The sequence below is a fragment of the Urocitellus parryii genome, chromosome 1 (assembly GCF_045843805.1).
Source record: "Urocitellus parryii isolate mUroPar1 chromosome 1, mUroPar1.hap1, whole genome shotgun sequence".
Lineage (NCBI taxonomy): Eukaryota > Metazoa > Chordata > Mammalia > Rodentia > Sciuridae > Urocitellus > Urocitellus parryii.
The window spans coordinates 78,546,302-78,557,839 of record NC_135531.1 but is presented as its reverse complement, the minus strand read 5'-3'; the positions used below and the strand labels follow the sequence as shown (position 1 = coordinate 78,557,839).

The following is an 11,538-nucleotide window of genomic DNA, read 5'->3' as shown; positions in this document are numbered from 1 at the left end:
GTAGCATGCTCTTGTTAGGGCTTTAGGGAATAGACCGAGAAGGGGAATAGCTGGGTCAAATGGTGGTTCCATTCCCAGCTTTCCAAGAAATCTCCATACTGCTTTCCAAATTGGCTGCACCAATTTGCAGTCCCACCAGCAATGAACAAGAGTGCCCTTTTCCCCGCATCCTCTCCAGCACTTATTGTTGTTTGACTTCCTAATGGCTGCCAATCTTACTGGAGTGAGATGGTATCTTAGGGTAGTTTTGATTTGCAGTTCTCTGACTGCTAGCAATGGTGAGCATTTTTTCATGTACTTATTGATTGATTGTATGTCCTCCTCTGAGAAGTGTCTGTTCAGGTCCTTTGCCCATTTATTGATTGGGTTATTTGTTATCTTATTGTCTAATTTTTTGAGTTCTTTGTATATTCTGGTTATTAGGGCTCTATCTGAAGTGTGTGGAGTAAAGATTTGTTCCCAGGATGTAGGCTCCCTGTTTATCTCTCTTATTGTTTCTTTTGCTGAGAAAAAAACTTTTTAGTTTGAGTAAGTCCCATTTGTTGATTCTAGTTGTTAACTCTTGCGCTATGGGTGTCCTATTGAGGAATTTGGAGCCTGATCCCACAGTATGTAGATCATAACCAACTTTTTCTTCTATCAGATGCCGTGTCTCTGATTTAATATCAAGCTCCTTGATCCATTTTGAGTTAACTTTTGTGCATGGCGAGAGATAGGGATTCAGATTCATTTTGATGCAAATGGATTCCAAGTTTTCCCAGCACCATTTGTTGAAGATGCTATCCTTCCTCCATTGCATGCTTTTAGCCCCTTTATCAAATATAAGATAGTTGTAGTTTTGTGGATTGGTTACTGTGTCCTCTATTCTGTACCATTGGTCCACCCGCCTGTTTTGGTACCAGTACCATGCTGTTTTTCTTACTATTGCTCTGTAGTATAGTTTGAAGTCTGGTATCTCTATACCGCCTGATTCACACTTCCTGCTTAGTATTGTTTTTGCTATTCTGGGTCTTTTATTATTCCATATGAATTTCATGATTCTTTTATCTATTTCTACAAGAAATACTGTTGGGATTTTGATTGGCATTGCATTGAACTTATAGAGAACTTTTGGTAATATCGTCATTTTGATGATGTTAGTTCTGCCTATCCATGAGCAGGGTATATTTTTCCATCTTCTAAGGTCTTCTTCTATATTTTTCTTTAGGGTTCTGTAATTTTCATTGTATAAATCTTTCACCTCTTTTGTTAGGTTGATTCCCAAGTATTTTATTTTTGGGGGGGATATTGTGAATGGAGTAGTTGTCCTCATTTCCGTTTCAGAGGATTTGTCGCTGATATACAGGAATGCCTTTGATTTATGCGTGTTGATCTTATATCCTGCCACTTTGCTGAATTCATTTATTAGCTCTAATAGCTTCTTTGTAGACTCTTTTGGGTCTGCTAGGTATAGAATCATATCATCTGCAAATAGTGATAATTTAATTTCTTCTTTTCCTATTTTTATGCCTTTAATTTCTTTTGTCTGTCTAATTGCTCTGGCCAGTGTTTCGAGGACTATGTTGAACAGAAGTAGTGAGAGAGGGCATCCCTGTCTTGTACCAGATCTTAGAGGGAATGCCTTCAATTTTTCTCCATTCAGAATGATGCTGGCCTGTGGCTGATCATAGATTGCTTTTACAATGTTGAGGTATGATCCAGTTATCCCTAATTTTTCTAGAGTTTTGAACATAAAGGGATGCTGTACTTTGTCGAATGCTTTTTCTGCATCTATCGAGATGATCATATGGTTCTTATTTTTAAGTCTATTGATGTGGTGAATAAAATTTATTGATTTCCATACATTGAACCAGCCTTGCATCCCATGGATGAATCCTACTTGATCATGGTGTATAATTTTTTTGATATGTATTTGAATCTGATTCGCCAGAATTTTATTGAGGATTTTTGAATCAAGGTTCATTAGAGATATTGGTCTGTAGTTTTCTTTCTTTGAAGTGTCTTTGTCTGGTTTCGGAATCAGGGTGATGTTGGCCTCGTAGAATGAGTTTGGAAGTTCTCCCTCTTTTTCTATTTCCTGAAATAGCTTGAAAAGTATTGGTGTTAGTTCCTCTTTAAAGGTTTTGTAATACTCTGCTGTATACCCATCCGGTCCTGGGCTTTTCTTAGTTGGTAATCTTTTGATGGTTTCTTCTATTTCCTCTATTGTTATTGGTCTGTTTAGGTTGTCTATATCCTCCTGACTCAATCTGGGCAGATCATAAGACTTAAGGAATTTATCTATGCCTTCACTATCTTCTATTTTATTGGAGTATAAGGATTCAAAATAATTTCTGATTATCTTCTGTATTTCTGAAGTGTCTGTTGTGATATTGCCTTTTTCATCCCGTATGCTAGTAATTTGGGTTCTCTCTCTTCTTCTCTTCATTAGCATGGCTAAGGGTCTGTCAATTTTATTTATTTTTTCAAGGAACCAACTTTTAGTTTTGTCAATTTTTTCAATTGTTTCTTTTGTTTCAATTTCATTAATTTCAGCTCTGATTTTAATTATTTCTTGCCTTCTACTTCTTTTGCTGTTGTTTTGCTCTTCTTTTTCTAGGATTTTGAGGTGAAGTATGAGATCATTTATTTGTTGGTTTTTTCTTTTTTTGAGGAATGAACTCCAAGCAATGAATTTTCCTCTTAGAACTGCTTTCAATGTGTCCCATAGATTCCGATATGTTGTGTCTGTGTTTTCATTTAACTCTAGGAAGTTTTAAATTTCCTCCTTGATGTCTTCTAAAACCCATTGATCATTCAGCAACCTATTGTTCATTCTCCAAGTGATGCTTGATTTTTCCTTCCTTCTTTTATCATTGATTTTCAGTTTCATTCCATTATGATCAGATAAGATGCATGGTATTATCTCAACCCCTTTATATTGTCTAAGAGTTGCCCTGTGACATAATATATGGTCTATTTTTGAGAAGGTTCCATGTGCTGCGGAGAAAAAAGTGTAACTACTTGATGTTGGGTGGTATAGTCTATATATGTCAATTAAGTCTAGGTTGTTAATTGTGTTATTGAGTTCTATAGTTTCCTTATTTAACTTTTGTTTGGTAGATCTGTCCAGTGGTGAGAGAGGTGTGTTGAAGTCTCCCATGATTATTGTATGGTGGTCTATTAGACTCTTGAACTTGAGAAGAGTTTGCTTGATGAACACAGCTGCACCATTATTTGGGGCATATATATTTATGATTGTTATGTCTTGTTGGTTTATGGTTCCCTTGAGCAGTATGAAGTGTCCTTCTTTATCCCTTTTGATTAACTTTGGCTTGAAATCTATTTTATTAGATATGAGTATGGACACTCCTGCTTGTTTCCGTGGTCCATATGAGTGGTATGATTTTTCCCAACCTTTCACCTTCAGTCTATGAATATCTTTTCCTATCAGATGCGTCTCCTTTAGGCAGCATATTGTTGGGTCTTGTTTTGTGATCCATTCTACTAACCTGTGTCTCTTAATTGGTGAGTTTAAGCCATTAACATTTAGGGTTATTATTGAGATATGGTTTGTTCTTCTAGCCATATTTGTTTATTCATGTTACTAAATCTGATTTGTTATCCACTTTGACTACTTTCCCCCCTTTACTGTCCTACCTCCCATTGTTGGTTTTCAATGTTATTTTCCGTTTCCTCTTCCTGAAATGTTTTGCCAAGGATTTTTTGAAGAGATGGTTTTCTAGCTGTGAACTCTTTTAACTTTTGTTTATCATGGAAGGTTTTAATTTCATCTTCTATCCTGAAGCTTAATTTCGCCGGATACACGATTCTTGGTTGGAACCCATTTTCTTTCAGTGTTTGAAATATGTTATTCCAGGATCTTCTAGCTTTCAGAGTCTGTGTTGAGAGATCAGCTGTTATCCTGATTGGTTTACCCCTAAATGTAATCTGCTTTATTTCTCTTGCAGCTTTTAAAATTCTCTCCTTATCCTGTATATTGGACATCTTCATTATAATGTGTCTAGGTGTGGATCTCTTATGATTTTGCACATTTGGCGTCCTGTAGGCTTCTAGGATTTGGGATTCTGTCTCATTCTTCAAGTCTGGGAAGTTTTCTCGTATTATTTCACTGAATAGACTGTTTATTCCTTTGGTATGGAGCTCTGTGCCTTCCTGTATCCCAATGACTCTTAAATTTGGTCTTTTGATATTGTCCCATAATTCTTGGATGTTCTGCTCATGGTTTCTTAGCAGACTTGCTGAGCTGTCTATGTTCTTTTCCAGTTGAAATACTTTGTCTTCATTGTCTGATGTTCTCTCTTCTAAGTGATCTACTCTGCTGGTAGTATTCTCAATTGAGTTTTTGAGTTGGTTTATTGTTTCCTGCATTTCTAGGATTTCTATTTGTTTGTTTTTTATTACCTCTATCTCCCTGTGAAATTGATCTTTTACTTCCTGGATTTGTTTGTCAATGTGATCTTTCATTGTCTGATTTTGCTGTCTCATGTCTTCCTTGAGACTCCAGAGCATCTGAAGCATGTATATCCTGACCTCTCTATCTGACATTCCATCTGTTGCAGCTATTACCTCATCTAAAGTTGATTTGACCTGCATTGCCTGTGGTCCTTTCTTTCCTTGTCTTTTCATACTGCTGGCGTTTCTTTCTGCTTGGTGGAACTGTTGTGTTTTTGAAATTTTCCCTCTATTTATTTATATTGCTCTTGTATAGTTTAAAAATCACCCTTGCAGGGCAGGTAGTGGCTGTGAACCTCCTCCAATTGGTGTGATCCATCTACCAAGCTGGCAGGCCCTAGGTCTGCTCTGCTGGTCGGTCAAAGGTCCGCCTACCCAGCAGGCGCGAGGAGCACCTCTGTCACTCCGCAGGTTGCTGGGCCTAACCTCCTGATGGGTTGCAGGTTCCCCTAGCTTGCAGGCACTGGGGGAGGGGCCGGCTCCGCCCCTCAGCAGGCCGCTGGGCCCGATCTGCTGGTGGTCACAGTCCCACCTACCTTGCAGACACTGGGGGAGGGGACAGGCCTGCCCCTCAGCAGGCCGCCGGACCTGTCCTACTGGTGGGTCCGGTCCGCGTTCCCTGCAGGCGTGTGTAGCTGCTCTGTGACTCCGCAGGTTGCTGGGCCTGACCCGCCTGCCCGTGGGTTGCAGGTTCACCTAGCTTGCAGGCACTGGGGGAGTTGTTACTATTTTGAATTCATCTGTTTCACTCTTCTTGCTAAGGATTGCTTTAGCTATTCTCTCTTGTTCTTAGCCAGGTGGAGCTGGACTTCTAACCTCCTCATCACATTGGATGTGGGCCTTCCACAAAGATGACATCTCTGCCATTGTTCTCTCTCTTTATCCTTTCTAGTGCAAATGTAGCTCTTCTCCTTGCTCATCCCACATTTTTTCCCACTCTGATCTCTTCTTCAAGGGTTCTGCTGCTATAGTCCCCAAAGCCTGATACTCTGGTACAAGGATATTCTGCCAACAACTCAATATTTTCTTTCCCAAGATCAGCACCCTTTCCTGATTACCTGTTCAAAGTCTTCCTCTATTATTGATTATTGGATTCTATAGTTATTTTGATTCTGCTGTTCTCCAATTTGTTACCAAATCTTATGGATTCTTTCTTTTTAATATTTTTTTCTATCCAACATCTAAAAATTCTCACAGCTGTTCAAGTAGCTCAAGTCCTCTTCACTTCTCACAATGGTCTCACACATGTGTCTTTAAAATTTTTTTTTATTAGAGCTTTATAGTTATACATAGTAATTGAGTTCATCCTGACATACTCATACATGCATGGAAATGGATTTCAGTTCATAATCCCCCTCTTTTTCCTCTTGTACTTTCTCCCCTCTCCCATTGTCCTTCCTCTATTCTACTAGACTCCCTTTCACACATCTGTTAATTTGTATTCAATTAATTCTTCATGTTATCCTATCCCTCCCTTCATATTTTTTTTAATTTTCCTCTAGCTTCCACATATGAAAGAAAACATTTGACCTTTGAGTTTCTGAGTTTGGCTAATTTCACTTAGCATGATATAATACATTGCCATCCATTTATTGGCAAATGCCATAATTTCATTCTTTTTTATGGCTGAATAGAACTCGATTTTTTGTATATGATATAGATATTGCTGATTCCATAATTTAGCTAGTGTGAATTGTGCTGCTGTAAACATTGATATGGCTGTATTGCTGTAGAACTTTGATTTTAGATCATTTGGGAAAATACCAGGGGCTGGGGATGCAGCTCAAGCGGTAGCCTGCTGGCCTGGCATGCATGCGGCCCAGGTTCGATCCTCAGCACCACATACAAACAAAGATGTTGTGTCCACCGAGAACTAAAAATAAATAAATAAACATTAAAAAAAAAGAAAATACCAAGGAGTTGTAAAGTTGGATCATATGGTGGTTCCATCCCTAGTTTTTGAGGAATCTCCATATCGCTTTCCAAAGTAGTCATACTAAAGTCCCACCAACAATGTACATACTAGTCTAAAGCCCGACCAACAGTGTTCCTTTGTCTTCACAACCTCTCCAGCATTTATTTATTTGCTTGATCATTGCCATTTTGACTGGAGTGAGATGAAATCTTGGTGTAGTTTTGATTTTCATTTCCCTGAATGCTAGGGATGTTGAACATTTGTTCATGTATTTGTTGACCATTTGTGTTTCTTTTTTCGAGAAATTTCTGTTTAGTTCTTTTGTCCATTTATTGATTGGGTTATTTGGTTTTTGGTGTTAAGTTTTTTGAGTTCTTTGTATATTCTGGATATTGATTCCCTATAAGAGGGGTAGCTGGCCAAGACTTTTTCTTTCATTCTGTAGGCTCTTTCACAATGCTCAAACAGGTTTTTCCGGATTCTCAATGCAGGCTGGCTAGTTGTACAACGTCACCAGATTATCCTTTCAACTGCTGATTGATAATGTCTCCCTGCTCAAGATGTTCATCTTCTTTACAAAGAGAGGAGGTACCTAATGTGGAGACCATGGGTGGCCAGCAGACAGACTATGGGACAACCTATGTTTATTTTGTTTAGATACTAAGGCATTAGAAGGCAATGCACTCCTGCATGTGCTATTTTCAAGTGAATATAGCAAGCTGAGCTGTCACTCTCTTGCAGATCCTTTACATGCTTTGTCCTCCTGTGCATCTGCACTTGCAATACTGCATTTTAGTCCAAGATCTCACCTTGCCAAGATTATATGCTAATTAACTCCCAGGCCCTATTTCCCCATCTCTTATCTTCTATTATTTCAACCTGAATATTATGGTTTGAAGTGAGGTGTCCTCAAAAACCTCACATGTGAAACAATGCAAGAAGATGTAGAGGAGAAATGATTTGGGCTGTAAGAGTCTTAACCCAAATAGTGAGTTAATCCCAGCTGGGATTAACTGAGTGGAAACTGAAGTGGTAGGGTATGGCTGGAGGAGGTGGGAATTGGAAGCATTGCTTTGGGGTATATATTTGTATCTGGCAAGTGGAGATCTCTCTCTGCTTCCTGATCTTTATGTGAGTTGGTTTCCTCCGCCACACTCTTTCGTCATGATATTCTACCTCACCTTGAGCCTCAAGGAATGGAGCTGGCCTTTTATGGACTAAGACTTCTGAAACGATAAGCCCTCAAATAAACTTTTCCTCCCCTAAAATTGTTCTGGTCAGATCTTTTAGTCACAGTAATGAAAAAGCTGACTAAAACACTGAATGAACAATTTGATAAAATAGAGAGGCAAAAATCAAGAAGTTAATCTAACCTGGGGCTAGGGGCACAAGGCTGAAAATGGAGTCTCTAAGACTAGCATTTCATGTGGTTAGAAGGGTATCGGGGATGAGGCAGAGGGATGGCTGGAAATAGTGGGTAGAAAAAAGAGACAAAGAAGAGGAGGCTTGGGCTGGGGTTGTGGCTCAGTGGTAGAGCTCTTGCCTAGCATATGTGAGGCACTGGGTTCGATTCTCAACACCACTTATAAATAAATAAAGTCCATTGACAACTAAAAAAATATTTTAAAAAAAAGAAGAGGAGGCTCCAGGGGCTTATTCACATAAAGTGAATTCTGAAGGATGAGGGACTCTCCCCTGCCCATTGGAACAGAGATGGTGGTGGAGAATGAGAAAACTTGGAGATCCAATTGAGCTACAGAACCCCAGAAGAGACAGTTGAGTAGAATCCGAATACTTCATAGTGTACTTAAGATAATTTCTCATCAAGGGTTTCCTAACTTTTGTTTTTCTTGATAATAGAATAATCTTTGGGATATTTGTTGTTTAGAGAAGTCAGATGTCTCACTTTATACTTCATCTTGGTCTCATACTTGGAAGATTCTTTCCTTGGCTTTCTAAAGAGTAACAGTCCTAAATCAACACTGAGTCTGTACTGCCACAAGCCAGGTCTATCCCCTAAGCTTGCTTTATTTTTCTCCTTAGTATTTATCAACACCTGATAACACACGTGCACACATGCACAGACACACGTATTTAATATTAATGCATATTTGCTCATTTGTTTGTTTTACCTGTCTCCCCACTAGAACACAAGCTATTTTCAGGGACTTTGTCTGCAGCTGAATGCAAGAATGCACTTTAAACGTTTTTAGTTTTTCTTCACGTATTGCTCAACACTTGTTCCGTGCTTCAGGGTACTTTCCATTTCTGGTTGAGCCCAGTATTGCCTCATCTTTACTGAAGCTCTGCTTCATACAACAATAGATTATCTATGTGACTTTTTCAGTGTTCCTTTGTAAGCTACTTATCACAATGTAAATGCTACTTCCAAGAAACTACCTTGGAAGTGACACATGTTTCCTTTCTACTTCCTAACTAGGTAGGGGCTCTTGTTTGATCAATTTTACTGGTTGTTACCTTGGACTAATATGTTTGTGCTTCATATTCTCCCCTAAAGTATCAATTCCTCATGGCTGGGACAAATACTACTATGTCACTCTTTCCAGCACCTGTGAGGTTATTGTGCGTATCACAAACTCTCAACAAGCAGATAAGAATGAATAAGTTGAAGTGAATTTTCCAAAGAGATGATATTTACTTATTTGTCAAAATGTTTTAAAGATTTGATTAATTTTTTTTTAGAATTTTTTAGAAATTAAATTTCACGAATTTGCATGTCATCCTTGCGCAGGGGCCATGCTAATCTTATCTGTATGGTTCCAATTTTAGTATATGTGCTACCGAAGTGAACACAAGATTTGATAAATTTTTACTGAAAATTTTCTTAAATAAGGCTGGGGTTGTGGCTCAACGGTAGAGCACTTGCCTACTACATGTATGAGGCACTGGGTTTGATTCTCAGCACCACCTATAAATAAATGAAATAAAGGTTTTGTGTCCACCTTTATTTCATTTATTTATATATTACAAGTATTTTCATCCTCTTTTGGTGTTCTTAACAGATTTAAATCCTAATGACTCCAGCTATTTATTACAAACTATATCTGGTATCAACAGAATTGGGTTTGAGTTAACTTTAAAAAATTACTCCCTTATCTCCAATTTAGAATACTTTCTTAAATGATAATGCTTTCCTTAATTATTACAGAGGTTTACCGCCAATCTCAGAATCAATTTGAGACAGTATATAAAAAACAGTTTATCAATGTTTTATAAACTTTAATTTTTTTTACTTGTGCCAGTGACTTTTATAATAATACTCAGTGGTTATGTTATGTTGTAATAAATTGGCATACTTTTGATGTAAATAAGAGGTAATGAGACTTGATGTTGCTATCTTTTTTGAAACCTTGTTGTACTATAGAAAGTTTATTCTGCCTCTTCCATTTTTACCAAATTTTATTCACCCTGTGCTTTCCCCTTCAGTTACTCTCAGCCTCTGCCCTAGACCTGTTTCAAGGTTATTGCTTCTAATGTGCTGTGAGTAGAGAATTAGCAAGTGGAGCTAGTTGGAGGCATTCAGATGACTTATCATTTTCTTTCTTAATGCCATCTGTTTACGGATAGGAGAAATGACAAATGGCCTCCTTACAAATGAAGTGTTACTGTATCTCCTACTTTCTTTTACAAGCAAGGCTATTGAAATTTCTCCCCTTAACATAATCATTCATGGTTTGGCCTTTGTCAATACTAGTTGCTTGTCACTGTCAAAACAGCCCACTCACAGTTTTATAAACTGCTTCCTTCTCTTTGCCTTACACTTTATTTCAAAAGAATCTATAAAAATCTGTTACAAGTACTTTGCAGAATTATTGCAATGCCTCTGTTCATTTTTATATAAAATGGTGGCAAAGACTATAATATATTTTTTCAATTGTTTAATTTAAAGAGAAAAATGAAAGTTGTGTTAATGCAAAGATTAGGGCCTTATGCAAAATACCAGGGATGGGGGTGGAGGGTTCATCTGGAAAATAATTTCTGTAGCCTCTTTTAAACTTACACAGTTTTGGCAGAAAATTAAAACAGTACAATCTCAGAATTTTAAATCAGTTCTGACAGGAAGATGGTTTTTCAAAACCTGACATTTTCAGTATGTCTTTCATAAAGAATTTCCCAAAAACAAAACCAGAAAAGTACAATAATAAAAATCTGACATTGTTAAAGTAGAACAGAAAGATAAATAAGACTGACATTAGACAACTGAAATTGTACCACATTTAAAATTCTTATTTAAGAGCCAAAAGAAGAATTCTGATCCCTTTATCATTCTCCTGTTAAAGATAACTGATTGTACATTTTCAGACAAAAAGAAAAAGTGGTTAAAATAAACCAGAGTGATTCTAAGCTCTGAATATACTTTGAAAGTAAATTCTGTGTTTTCAACTAATTGATAAAAGTTAACTGATTAAACCAAATCAGTATTGTGTTAGCATCTTATTACTTAAGGATTTACCTTAAAACAAACAAACAAACAAACAAAAAACCTATAATAACCTGTACTTCTGGCCAAGATAGAATAAGGGCTCTGATACATCCTTTCATTTGAAACAAACAAACAAACAAAAATGGACAAATGATAGTGTATATCTTTTAATCTATGTCTTTTGCAAGACAATAAATATCAGTCAACCAGTAATCCCTGAAGAAAAGGGAACAAATATGGAAAGCCCGGCAGTGTTCCCGGTTTCCTGCCTTGAGAGAGATCCAGGCTGCTTCCTAGCGGGGAAGAATCCTTCCAATTGAGGAGACAGAGTGTGAGAAAGCAAAGAAACTAAACTTATAGTTAATAGTGTAAAGACAAAGAACTGGATGTAGGCAGGCTTTGGAAGCCCACTAAGGGTTCCTCTTGAATATTCAGCTGATCAATGATCAACACATGTGTGTAAAAGCTAGTGGAACCAGAGACTGAACTATTGGAAAAGATTAGAGGTAGCAGGGTATGGTGCTCACACAGACAGAAATAATGCTTGTCTCCACCAGTCTGACTGGAAAATCTCAAGATGAACTGATCAGTAGGTAGAATATGCTAAGTATTCTACAGTACTGGGAAGTAATCAGTTCTAGATTAAGCTCTGTTCTATTCCACCCAACAAACTTGAAAAGCAAGATATAATATGATCATATTAATTAATATAACATTATATAAT

General features: G+C 37.5%; 1 non-coding gene across 1 annotated transcript; it reads right to left on the bottom strand.

Annotated features, from left to right (window-relative positions):
• Nucleotides 1-9,081: 9,081 nt before the first annotated feature.
• On the bottom strand, nt 9,082-9,184 carry LOC113180772 (U6 spliceosomal RNA). The gene has a single exon (XR_003300509.1). It is a non-coding gene; the product is annotated as a U6 spliceosomal RNA (small nuclear RNA).
• Between the last annotated feature and the right edge of the window lie 2,354 nt (nt 9,185-11,538).